Raw genomic sequence first — 13,551 nt, 5'->3', positions numbered from 1 at the left:
TATTATTCTCTAAAAAAATTTTTTGTTAACTATTTTTAAAATATAAAAACTATTCGTAGCTCTCAAGCCGTACAAAAACAGGTGTGCAGTCAAATTTGGCCACTGTTCAGAGTTTGCTGAACCCTGCCTTACATCGTTCAGGTCTTTGTTCAAATGTCATCTGTTTGGAGAGGTCTGCTTTGGCCACTTCCTCCCAAAAGCCATTCCCTTCTCTTCTGTTACTTTACCTGGCTTTATTTTTCCTCACTGAACTTCTCGGGCCCTAACATATTATATTTTTATTTGTTCATTTTCTGTATTCTTTCTAGAATATAAGTACCATGAGGCAGGGCCTTAGTCATTTTCCTTGCTGCTGTACCCCCATCAGCATGACGGTGCCCAGCGCAAAGTAAATGCTCAAATACATGTTGAATGAATGATTTAGTACTGGTCATCTCTCTATGAATATACTTGCCAGAATTATAATTTTTCTGAAATTGTGGTGGCCAGAATTGAAAATTATTTCCCAGTTACAGTCTCAATCAATGCAGAGTAGGATTTTTTTTAAAAAAATGCTTCTTTTAATGCAGTCATTTTTATAAACCTGTGTATTCAAATTGAAATTTTGGCAAACCAGGTTACTCCAAAACTGTACTTGTGAGTGATGTTTTCTGAACCTATATCTAATTCTCAATATCTGTATTGTTGGTTTGATTTTGTGCTTCAGTCTGCTTTAAATTCTTATAAAGTTTGATTCTGTTAGCTTTCACATCAGCAATTCTAGCCATCTATAGATCTGACGATTATACTGTTAGTGTCTTCAACCACACCTTTCAGACTAAGGCAGAGAGGAGGACTGACTCTTGTGACTCCTCCAGGTGACCAGAGCACCATTAATCCAGATGCGTGGGATAAATCCTGTAGGTGACCCATTAGGCCAGGGTAACATCGAAGTCCTTCATGCAAGAACTGGAAATGGAGGCACAGGGGGATTTCAGATAATTCAACTAAAAATCAAAAGCTGTGATATGCAAAGCATATCCTTAGAAAGGGAAATGCCTAAGATTAATATTATCATGTCTAAATGGAGGATGTGTTGATCACAAGTGTGTGGGATCAGCTGTGGAGAAACAAAGTTAAGAGAGAATCCCTGAGGCAAATGTTAGCCTTATTCATCCAATCTTATGTCAAGCCCCTTGATGGACTCTGTTGAGAGTTGAATAGTTGAATTATCTAGCAAACTCCTATTGTTCTGTCTGATTCTATACTTATACAGACACTTTCTGAAGATTCAGTTTCCCATATAATGAACCAACAGGGACCATTGTTGGGGCCACCAACCTATTACATTTCTTATTGAAAATAAATAAAATGGCCGGGCGCGGTGGCTCAAGCCTGTAATCCCAGCACTTTGGGAGGCCGAGACAGGCGGATCACGAGGTCAGGAGATCGAGACCATCCTGGCTGACACGGTGAAACCCCGTCTCTACTTTAAAAATACAAAAAACTAGCCGGGCGAGGTGGCGGCGCCTGTAGTCCCAGCTACTCTGGAGGCTGAGGCAGGAGAATGGCGTGAACCCGGGAGGCGGAGCTTGCAGTGAGCTGAGATCCGGCCACTGCACTCCAGCCTGGGCGGCAGAGCGAGACTCCGTCTCAAAACAAAACAAAAACAAAACAAAAAAAAAACAACAAAAAAAAAGAAAATAAATAAAATGGTGCTTTGTTCCAATGTCTATCAACCAAATTTATAAACTATATTCATACAATGGAGTACTGCTTAGCAGTAAAAAAAAAAAAAAAAAAAAAAAAAAAAAAAAAAAAAAAAAACTGCTGATACATGTAACAATGTAAATGATTTCAAAAATATAGTGTAGAGTATAAGAAGCTAGACACAAAAGAATGCATAGTCTAAAATTCCCTGTATGTAAAACTCAAGATCAGGTAAAACTAATCCCTGATGGTAGAAACGAGAAAGCTATTGAGGTGGAGGCATTGGCCGGAAAGGGGGAGGAGGAACTTTTCTGGAATGATGGAAATAATCTACATCTTAATTAGATTGGTGGTTATACCAGCATATATATATATATATGTATATATACGTATATATATTAGTATTACTTTTCAATAGTATTACTTTTCAATAAAAAGTGGCTGGTTTTAATCATTAGTTTCTTGTGGGTTTTGTAAGCATGAGGAAATTAAATTTCTGAGTTGGTTAGGCTGAAGTCAGAACCTCATCAATGGTAAATTTACCAAGGGATCTGCCATTTTATAAAGGCCTTTGGGGACCTTGGTCAACATAATATTTTGGTGTGATAATCAGTAGGGATTTTATTAAATTTCTCACAGAAAGAAAATAAAAGATGTCTATGGCATTAGTTTTGCTATTGAAAACTAGACTTTAAATAAATTTGACATGACTTGCTATTGGTGAATCCTTGTTAAATATATCCTTGATAAATATATTCCTTTTTAAAATTGCCACAAATTGTGTTTCATTCTCTATTAAAGATTTTTCCGGGTTTACTAGTTTGTAGTTTTTGGTACCCACAACATTCTCTTTAGAAAATTAATACAATATTTGCCTGAATTAAACTTTGTGGCATTTCTCATTAAGAGGCAAGTTGGAGTCATAAAATGTATTTACTTTTTCATGGAATTGGAAGGCAATGTCCTAGGGAAGTTCATTAAGAATCCAGAGACGATCTCTTCTTTTGAGGTAAGCAATCAAAACAGTGATCAAGTAGTTTTGCTTCCAAATTAGACCTGGTTTGAATCTTAGCTCACAGATATGTCACCTTAGGCAAGTTACTTAACCTTTCTAAACCCCATTTTTTCTAATCTGTAAAAGGGATTGCTATGGCAATTACAAAGGGAAATTTTTGTAAAGCACTTAACACAGCACCTGACACATAGTAGCTATCATCATCAACATTATCAGTAGCCTCATCCTCATCATCTTCATTAACAGGAGCCAGTCCCTCTTGGATTGATCTTCCAGGGCAGTATTTTGTGAACCTCAGTAGAGTGCTCTATGGGCCAAAATCTTGATTTCTTTCTGCCAACTGACTGACTGAGTTCAGAAGGATCCATTCACACATCAAATACACAAGAAACTGCTTATTTATTCATTTATAATGACAAAAGATAGCTGCATCAATATATTCTTTCCTTACACATATAATAGGAAAGCCAAATTATCTATGAAGGTGGTTTGATTAGCACAGGCTCATTGTTCCTTGCACTGGAAACACCCCTTTCCTCTTAGGCACCAAACTAGGTTATAGCTATAGACATGCCAGTAGAATTGCACTCACTGGAGATGACACACAGGCACCCATTTAGACCTTACTGCTGAGAGTAAATGATCTTAGTGGGTAGATAATTGATCTTACCCATTACATGTTCATTTTTATAATTTCATTTTTGGAATCTTCATCTTGTGGGCTTTCGGGGGGTACATCACTACTTTAATTGTTCGTACTTCATCTTTGACTAACTTCAACAATTTCTTCCTTAAAGACTAGCTCTGAAATACGAGGCTTTATACTTGGATAAGAAGGTAGTGAAGGGTGAGAAGTGGGGGGGTCGAAGGATATAACTGTACTGTCTTTCTGTTTAAAATGTCTTTGTGTGGCTGGGCACAGTGGCTCACGCCTATAATCCCAGCACTTTGGGAGGCCAAGGCAGGCGGATCACCTGACGTAAGGAAGTTGAGACCAGCCTGGCCAACGTGGCAAAACCCCCTCTCTACTAAAAATACAAAAATTAGCTGGGCTTGGTGGTGCATACCTGTAATGACAGCTACTCAGGAGGCTGAGGCAGGAGGATCACTTGAACCCAGGAGGCTGAGGTTGCAGTGAGCCGAGATCATGCCACTGCATGGTAACAGAGCAAGACTCCATCTAAAAAAAAAACCAAAAAACCCATAAAACAAAAATGAAAAAGCCCAAAATATCTTTGTGTATTTATATTATTTAAAAAGTCATAAAAAATGTTCCAACTACTTTATAGAGCTAATGTTAGTAAATAGGTAATAACTGGGCGCAGTGGTTCACGCCAGTAATCCCAGCACTTTGGGAGACGGAGGCAGGTGGATCACGAGGTCAGGAGTTTGAGACCATCCTGACCAACATGGTGAAACCCCGTCTCTACTAAAAATACAAAAATTAGCTGGGCATGGTGGAATGCACCTGTAATCCCAGCTACTGGGGGAGGCTGAGGTAGGAGAATCGCTTAAGCCCAGGAGGCAGAGGTTGCAGTGAGCCAAGATTGCACCATTGAACTCCAGCCTGGGCAACAAGAGCAAGACTCTGTCTCAAAAAAAAAAAAAAAAAAAAAGTAAATAGGTAATAATGCTACTTTTTTTTTTTTTTTCTTTTTGACACGGAGTCTCGCTCTGTTGCCCAGGCTGGAGTGCAGTGGTGCGATCTTGGCTCACTGCAAGCTCCGCCTCCCAGGTTCATGCCATTCTCCTGCCTCAGCCTCCTGAGTAGCTGGCACTACAGGTGCCCGCCACCATGCCCAGCTAATTTTTGTATTTTTAGTAGAGACAGGGTTTCACCATGTTGGTCAGGTTGGTCTTGAACTCCTGACCTCAGGTGATCCACCTGCCTCAGTCTCCCAAAATGCTGAGATTACTGGCGTTAGCCACCGCGCCCGGCTATAATGGCTACTTTTATTGAGCAACCATTGTATGCCAGATCTTAAGAAGAGTCATATATTACTACATTTAGTCCTTACACTCAGAAATGTAGTTTTATTCTCATTATTCAGATGAAAACACTGAAGATCAGAGAAATAAACTGCCTAAGGTTACATAGTGAGTAGCTGGCAGAAGCATCGTCTGAACAGCCTTCTGATTCTGCAGCCTGTGCTCTTTCCTCCACATTACATTCAGGAAACAAGTCTTGTCCTGTTTTTAAGATCATTGGTTCTTCAACATCTTAATTTTGAATCACAGAAAAGTAGAGCATTAGGTAGTCAGGATTTAATAAGAAAAACAATTTAATAAGAGAAACAAATTATTGGAATCATAGTACAGGATAAGATCTGATCTTGCTTTGGTAACTTTGAGAACAGTCATTACACTACTTATGGTGACTGGGTTCAAGCCCAGAGATGTCTTAAATAAGTGAGTAAGTCAATGTCATTGATGTCCCAAATGCCTATGGATCTCACTCGCTGATAATAGTTTCCAGACTTTCGGATTTCAGAGATATAAATAAATAACAAAGTAGGAAAAGGAATAAAAACAATCTTGCAAACTTTTTTATTTTGCCCAGTAAGGATGCTTTTTAAAAAGTCACACTACTCCGTACTATGACCTTTGTTTCCATAAAGATTAAACATTTTAGCACTCCTCTCCTCCCAAACTGGAAAAATATAATTTGAAAACAAAGGATTGTTCCTCCAAAGAAATAATAGTTCATAACCTTAGTCTCCATACATATTACCCATTGTCATTATTTTTGTCATATTTGCAGTAAAGGGGAGAACTCTGTCTTTTAGTGATTCTGGTATCGGATAAATGGCTGAACTTATTTCCTAGTTCCCACAAATAATCTTTCTGTAAATTACAACTAAATCAGGAAAATGGAACAAGATAAAGATAATATAGAAAGCTAATTGATCTTGCTTTGCATATAGGCCTTCAAGTTTAATTTTTAGAAGTTATTGAGTGACATTTCCATTTCTGATATTTATTAAAAATTTGCAGGGTAAAGCATAAAGTTTTAATCTGTTAATCATTTGTTTAAGGTGGTAACTGATCTTGAGTCCCAGTGTATTTGTATTTCGACATTAGCCTGAGCCAGTGGTAAGTCAAGAACTAGCAGGAACTTCTCAATTTACAAATCCTAAGAGAAGAAAACAAAGAAGTTTCATTGCTTCAACCAGAAATGTTTACTAAGTGCTTATTTTAGTTTTGGGCATAGGCACTAATAATATAGTTTACGGAGCCACTAGACCCTGAGCTCTTCAAGAGCAGACACTCTTTGTAGTACCAGCTGCTAACAGAGGTCCCAAACCAAGTGAGGAGCACAAATAAAGTTTGTTGAATGAATGGGAGAATAAATGACAAGCACTTCTAAAAATCACAACAAAGACAGGATGAAAGGGAGCTTGTTTACCTAGACACGACTGACTAGAATCAAGGGATATGCCTTGACATTTATGAGGTAAATTTAGGAGAAATAAAGGAAACACAGGATGAAGTAAAAATAAAGTGAAAGTGGGCAAAACCAAAATAATCCTAAACCAAAGCCAAAAACAAAGTATTTGCCTCCCAGAAGCTCTGGACCCAATATTGGAGATGGACCCTTATTTAAGAAAACTGGAATTAGGCATTCTGATCATAAAATATATTCAGTGAAATTTTGTCATTATAAAAAAAGATATTTAGTGTTTGCCAGAGAAGGCTCAGTGAGAGGGGTACTTTTTCTACTTCTACTGATTTTACTAGAAGATAGGACCTGGATTTATATATATATATATTTTTTTCTTCCTTTTTTTTTTTTTCTGAGAAAGGGTCTCGCTCTGTTGCCCAGGCTGGAGTGCACTGGCACCACCTTGGCTCACTGCAACCTCTGCCTCCCGGGTTCAAGTGATTCTGTCATGCCTCAGTCTCCCCAGTAGCTAGGATTACAGGCTGGCGTCACCACACCCAGCTAATTTTTGTATTTTTAGTAGAGATTGGGTTTCACCATGTTGGCTAGGCTGGTCTTGAACTGCCTGCCTCAAGTGATCATCCACCTTGGCCTCCCAAACTGTTGGAATTACAGGCATGAGCCACTGCACCTGGCTGGACTATAGCTTTATTATAAACTTTTATTGAATTCTGCAAATATATAAGGCAAAAGAAAGGTGCTATTTTTTGAGCAGTTGGTTCACAGTAGATATTAAATAATTTGTCTTTTGATTATTTCCACCAGCACTCTCCCTAGGCTTTCATAGTGTCTCTATAGTGATACAGATTTGTTTGCTAGGTGAAATTTAATAATAATAATAACTTCTATTATTAAATTTGACCTGAAACACTTGTATAGCATTTATTCTGTGCCAGGCAGTGTCCTAACTGCTTTATAGGTGTTAATTTATTTAATTCTTATAACAGTCAATGAGGCAAGTGCTATTATCACTCCCATTTTACAGATTAGAAAGCTAGAGTATGGCATTGTTAATTAGCCCAAAATCACATAATTAGCAAGTGGTAGATCTAGGATTTGAACTTAGCATGTTTTTCTAGTCTTTGTGCTAGATTGCCTCCCACTTAGGATTTTGTTCATTTGAAATACCAAAGAAATCCTAAACCAGCCTACAAAATCAGAATCTCTGGGAGTAGGAGTCCACCATCTTGAATTTTTTTTAATTAATTAATTTTTTTTTTGAGATGGAGTCTCGATCTGTAGCCAGGCTGGAGTGCAGTGGCGCGGTCTTGGCTCACTGCAACCTCCGCCTCCTGGGTTCAAGCAATTCTCCTGCCTCAGCCTCCTGAGTAGCTGGGACTACAGGTGCTCACCACCACGACCAGATAATTTTTGTATTTTTAGTAGAGATGGGGTTTCACCATGTTGGCCAGGATGGTCTCGATCTCTTGACCTCCTGATCTGCCCACCTCAGCCTCCCAAAATGCTGGGATTGCAGGCATGAGCCACCATGCCTGGCCCACAATCTTGAATATTAACAGGCTTTCCAGGTGGTATTTGGGAACCAGAACCCTAGGTTCCTCTTCCTTTGTCTTGCCACTGTTAGTCAAGCAATCACCATGACATAGTGGTTGTTGTTTGTGCATCTGCATCAACTCTTTAGAACAGGTGTCAACAGCTTATTGAAAATCTCGAAATAATACTGAAACACTCACAGAAATTCTGCAACACTAATGCTTTTGATGGCACAGAGAATGATGTGTGAAAAAACCTGACACAATTCTAGTTGAAAAGTAACTCGGTAGGGTTGAAGTCTGAATGAGAGAGAGTTCTGGGAAGTTTTGACCAATTTATTTTGCATATATATATAGATATATAGATATATTTTTTGGCATAGGCTCAAGAGAGTTAAATATAATAAAAAAATCAAGAGATCTTTTGATGAGTTTGAAATAAATATCCCAAGTAATAAGAAAGCAATGTGTCACAGTTTAATTGGCTGGTTTTGTTCTTTTTTTGTTTTGTGGTATATAAAATAATGGTGTGTCTTAGAATCAGTGACATCTTAGATTAGATGAAATACAAGAGATGAGAGTGGGTGCAGTAGCTCATGTCTGTAATCCCAGCACTTTGGGAGGTCGAGGTGGGTGGATCACCTGAGGTCAGGGTTTGAGACCAGCCTGGCCAACATGGTGAAACCCTATCTCTACTAAAAATACAAAAAATTAGCCGGGCGTGGTGGTGGGTGCTTGTAATGCCAGCTACTCGGGAGGCTGAGGCAGGAGCATCACTTGAAGCTGGGAGACGGAGGTTGCAGTGAGCCCAGATCACGCCACTGCATTCCAGCCTGGGCAACAGAGCAAGACACCATCTCAGAAAAAAAAAAAAAAAAGAAAAAGAAAAAGAAAAAAGAAAACACAAGAGAGGTTATCTTAGTCTTTAAGAATTACCCTTTGGGGCTGGTTGTGGTGGTTCATATCTGTAATCCTAGCACTTTGGGAGGCCAAAGTGGGAGGATTGCTTGAAGCCAAGAGTTCAAGACCAACCTGGTAAACATAGTGAGACTCCATCTCTTAAAAAAGAAAAAAGTACCCTTTGGTTCCTGATAAATGAATGTGATATCAAAATTCCTTCTCAGTAAACCTGGATTCTCATTTAGAAAGAAAACAGAACAGTGAATTAAAAGGTGAAAAAAAATCTTGTGAACCCAAAAGACTAGATGGTAGAGTTTAGAATGTTCCTTCTAACCTGGGCAACAAAGTGAAACTCTATCTCTACAAAAAAAAAAATTAGCTGGTCATGGTGGTTTGCACTTGTAGTTTCAGCCACTCAAGAGGCTGAGGTTGGAGGATCGCTTGAGCCTGGGACGTGGAGGCTACAGTGAGCTGTGATCACACCACTGCACTCCAACTTGGTTAAGAACCTGTCTCAAATACAAAGAAAAAAGAAAAAAGAATGCTCCCCCATCTCCACACCTTTCTTTCACATGATTTCAACCTGGTAGAGATGTTTGAGGTAGGGTGTGGTGGGGGAAGTCAAGGACAGAAGTAATAACTGGTTGAGCTGGAAGGTTTTGCGCTAGAGGTGTAAATAATTTATTAAAAGGATGGCATAATTATCCCAGAGTGTTTAGCTTGTCATGCTGGCTCCTCTTAGGGTTCAAGCGGGAGCCTATTATATTATTATCATATAATGAGATAATCTCAAAATAACATGACTTTACTTCTATATGTACAATTAATTTGTAAGCCACTGCCAATTTATTAACCAAACTCTAAGAGAAAGCTATTAAAAAAGAAGACAAAACAAAAGCAAGGGTTCTAAAGCTAGCCCATAATCAATTATTACACAGGGTGATTCAAAATATTTTTTTAAAAAGTAAAAAATTATGACTGCTCTGCCTACGGAGTAGCCATTCTTTATTCCTTTACTTTTTAAGTAAACTTGCTTTCACTTTACTTTATAGATTCACCACAAATTCTTTCTTGTGTGAGAACCAAGAACCCTCTCTTTGGATATGGATCCAGACCCCCTTCTGGTAACATCTTCCTGTGAACCATGAAGGGATGATACTAAGGAGGTCACGACCCAAAGGGAATAGACTGCAGCACCAATTGGCTGACTTTGGGTAAGTGGTGGAGTACCCAGGTAAAGGATAGGACTGGGTTAGAGGCCCAACTTAGGGGAGTTAGAGTCCCTCCTAAGACAGAGAGGGTTAAAGGCCACTCTTAATAAAAGGCAAGAATGCTTGACCAAACTTGGATTGGAAGCCCAACTGAGGAATGTTGGAGTCCTTCCTAAGATTTATGGGGTTAGAGGCCCCTCTCAGTAAAGTCCCTCTTGGTTAAAAATGCATTTGGCACTATAGGATGTTTACTGCTATTCTCTTTGAATTAATCTGCCTTGCACTCTTTGCTGAAGGCTGTGGGTGACAGGATTAGGTATGTACAGGATCATGGGACATAGGGAGCTTTTTTTTCTCCCCAAAAGGGGAAACTAGAGAGCTGATGGGACTGCTGGAAAAACATCCCTTCACTACCAACAAACAGCTGCCTGAACTTTTGATTCGGTGTTGCTGCAATGGGCAGGTCTCTCTCTGGCCTCTCTGAGCTCCTCGCCTTTCCTACACTGCCACAGACAATGGTTTTCTCCTTTTCTCTCCTTTCCCTTTCCTATCTTTCCTGTTATTCAGGGCGACCATCTTGCCCAGAGACCACATATTGAAAGTCCTGGTCGGAGGTTGGATTAAAGATGGCAGGGTTCATCCGGGGGCAAGCTTGACCCTTGTCAGTTCAATATTGGATGCTAGGGAGAGTGGCTAATGTCTGTTTGGTCACACTTATTTTACCCTGGCTGGAGCAAAAGGGAATAGAAAATATTAATTCAGGTTCCCCATGCAGCTAGTTGGGTGGCATCCTACAATATTGAGAGGGTTTTGCCTATGATTCCATGAAGCAAAAAAAGCTGATTTTCCTTTGAGTTGCAGCTTGGCCCCCAGGGCTTTCATGCAGTGAGCAAGGTTGTTAGGGCTGCTCAGGGAAAGAAAACCCAGAAACCTGGCATGCCTGCAAAAGGGTAAGGATTCTTACTGGTCAGACTTCTTGTCTCTCTCCCTGTGCAAACTGGTTGAGTGAATGGTAAAAATCACTGTTTATCTTCTCTGCAAAGTTTTGATTAATGGAAAAAAGGATGTGTGAGGCCAATCTTAACATATAGTGAATTTGGTGTACTTTGTGCTATAAATTTGTCTTTCTGCATTGTTCTGTCAAAAAGAGGAGTACCTGAGGATAGAACATCGGCTTAGGACCCCTGTAAACCTGCCGCTCAAGACGCTCCAGGAAACTGGTCAGTTACAAACTTTGCTGCAGGTCTCTGAAACAAAAAAAAAAAAATTAGATGAAGTTTCCCTCTCATTGTGTTTTATGTCCTTGGGAGCTTGACCTTGTAACCATGTGGCAGTACTTTCTCTTGGTCTCCACCATCCAGGGAACAGGAATTTTGGGGTTCATGTTATACTTAGCACTAAAAATTATCTTGAGCAGTTAAAAGCCTTTGCGAGCTCAAAATGGACTGCTTTCGGCTCCTTCTGGGAAGGGCAATGGAAACTGCCCAGTGCTGAAGCTTAGTTGCAATTTAGACTAACCCTGCTTATTCCTGTGAACCAATCAGTGATCTCTGACTGCAGTTCAGAAGAAACAAGAGGGATGGGTAGTATAAAAATCTGGTTCAGTATTCTAATTCTGGACACTTATTGGAATCAGCTAGCAACCCCATATCAGCTTGGTTCCAACGTTGCACGGTTCATGGAAAGCCTTCTAATTTAGTTTACTTGGGATAATTTTATTTATTTTGCTTTACTGTTGTGGAATATATTGCTGTTGTACTCTTCATATAGGAATGCAGGATAAGCTTACTGAATGTTTTCTTAAATTGAACACTTATTAATCTTCCAGAAACTCAAGATTTATGAATGGCCCTTGCCATACCAACACTTTCTGACTGAGCTCCTCTTTGCCCTGGATGCAAAATACCCTAATAGTTAGGCAGGAATATCATTGCCCCTATTCAGCCTGATCCATCTGTTACAGAAGATGGATCTTTACCCCTTTATAACCCTTAGAATTAAGGGTTCCCTTGTAAAAGAAAGGGGGGAAATATGTAGAGGTGTTTGATCCAGAGCAACTCCATCTTGAACAGGGGTTGGGTAAATTGGCTGAGACCTACTGGGCTGCATTCATAGGAGATTAGGGATTCTGAGTTGCAGGATGAGATAGGAGGTCAGCACAAGATGCAGGTCATAAAGACCTTGCTGATAAAACAGGGTGTGGTTAAGAAGCCAGCCAAAACACACCAAAACCAATATGGTGATGACAGTAACCTCTGGTCGTCCTTACTGCTCATTATATGCTCATTATAATGCGTTAGCATGCTAAAAGACACCCCTACCAGTGCCATGACGGTTTACAAATGCCATGGCAACATCAGGAAGTTATGTCACATGGTCTAAAAAGGGGAAGAATCCTCAGTTCTGGGAATCGCCCACTCCTTTCCTGGAAAACTCATGAATAATTCACCCCTTGTTTAGCATATAATCTAGAAGTAACAATAAGTATAAGCAGCTGAGAAGCCCATGCCACTGTTCTGCCTATGGAGTAGCCATTCTTTATTCCCTTACTTTCTTAATAAACTCGCTTTGACTTTAAAAAAATTATTAGAGGCTGATAAGGCAGAAAAAGCATCTTATTGGGGGTGTTAAGTGAAGAGAATCGGAAACCCGGCTTGATTTTGTAACCTTAGAATAGGCAGAAAGCGTCCTACAGGAATCACTGGTCACAGATCAATAGCCAAAACTCTAATAATTATTTTAGCTCCATAAAAGCAAATATGACTTTTTTTTCTTTAACTCTGAAAGAGTTGTAGGGAATTATGGTTTTCTTAAGTTAGACTTCTTTCTGCAAGTAGCCAGTGTTTTTTAAAAACTATCCAACTTTTGACCAGGAGCAGTGGCTCACACCTGTAGTCTTAGCATTTTGGGTGGCTGAGGTGGGAGGATCGCTTGAGCCCAGGAGTTTGAGAACAACAACATAGGGAGACCCTGTCTCTACAAAACATTTAAAAATTATCCAGGTGTAGGCTGGGCATGGTGGCTCACACCTGTAATCCCAGCACTTTGGGAGGCCGAGGTGGGTGGAGCACCTGAGGTCGGGAGTTCGAGACCAGCCTCATCAGCATGGAGAAACCCCGTCTCTACTAACAATACAAAATTAGCTGGGCGTGGTGGCACATGCCTCTAATCCCGGCTATTCGGGAGGCTGAGACAGGAGAATCGCTTGAACCTGGGAGGTGGAGGTTGTGGTGAGCTGAGATCGATCGCATCATTGCACTCCAGCCTGGGCAACAAGGGTGAGACTCCATCTCTAAAATAGAATAGAATAGAATAGAATAGAATAGAATAGAATAGAATAGAATAGAATAAAAATTATCCGGGTGTAACGGCAGGTGTCTGTAGTCCCAGCTACTCAGGACGCTGAGGTGAGAGGATCACTCAAGTCCTGGAGGTTGAGGTTGCAGTAAGCTGTGATGGAGCCACTATATTACAGTCTGGGTGACAGAGCAAGACCTTGTCTCAAAAACAAACAAACAAAAACTAACAAACAAAAACTATCCAACTTTTGTTAGAAAAAATGATTAGAAAAATTATAATTCATAAGAAGTCTAAACAAAAATTAAGTGTGGTCTGCTAGCTTTGGACTTGGTACTCATCATGACTCCAACTCAAATAAATAAGAAAGTCACTCATCCAACTTGACATAAAGGAATATAGGGGTGCAGAGGCACACTCCTACTGCCATAGATGGAGAGATAGGAAGAAAAGCCACCATGTGAGAAGTAGTACAGGGAGCAGGCTTGGAAGGAAGGAGCCAAT

The 13,551-nt window shown here is 39.9% G+C and overlaps 1 long non-coding RNA gene across 2 annotated transcripts in view; it reads right to left on the bottom strand.

Annotated features, from left to right (window-relative positions):
• Positions 1–13,551, bottom strand: part of LOC135971799 (uncharacterized) — a 58,305-nt gene that overhangs the window by 33,958 nt on the left and 10,796 nt on the right. The window contains exons 2-4 of one of the 2 annotated variants that reach the window (XR_010588062.2): positions 10,907–10,997; positions 3,772–3,884; positions 824–948 (exon numbers count right to left, since the gene is read on the bottom strand). This is a non-coding gene — a long non-coding RNA (uncharacterized lncRNA). Of the gene's footprint in view, positions 1–823; positions 949–3,771; positions 3,885–10,906; positions 10,998–13,551 lie in introns of those variants that run through there. The other variant, XR_012414975.1, reaches the window with a different exon arrangement.

The sequence above is a fragment of the Macaca fascicularis genome, chromosome 7 (assembly GCF_037993035.2).
Source record: "Macaca fascicularis isolate 582-1 chromosome 7, T2T-MFA8v1.1".
NCBI classification, from domain to species: Eukaryota; Metazoa; Chordata; class Mammalia; order Primates; family Cercopithecidae; genus Macaca; species Macaca fascicularis.
Note: the sequence above shows the minus strand (reverse complement) of the source record. Positions and strands in the feature narration are given on the sequence as shown.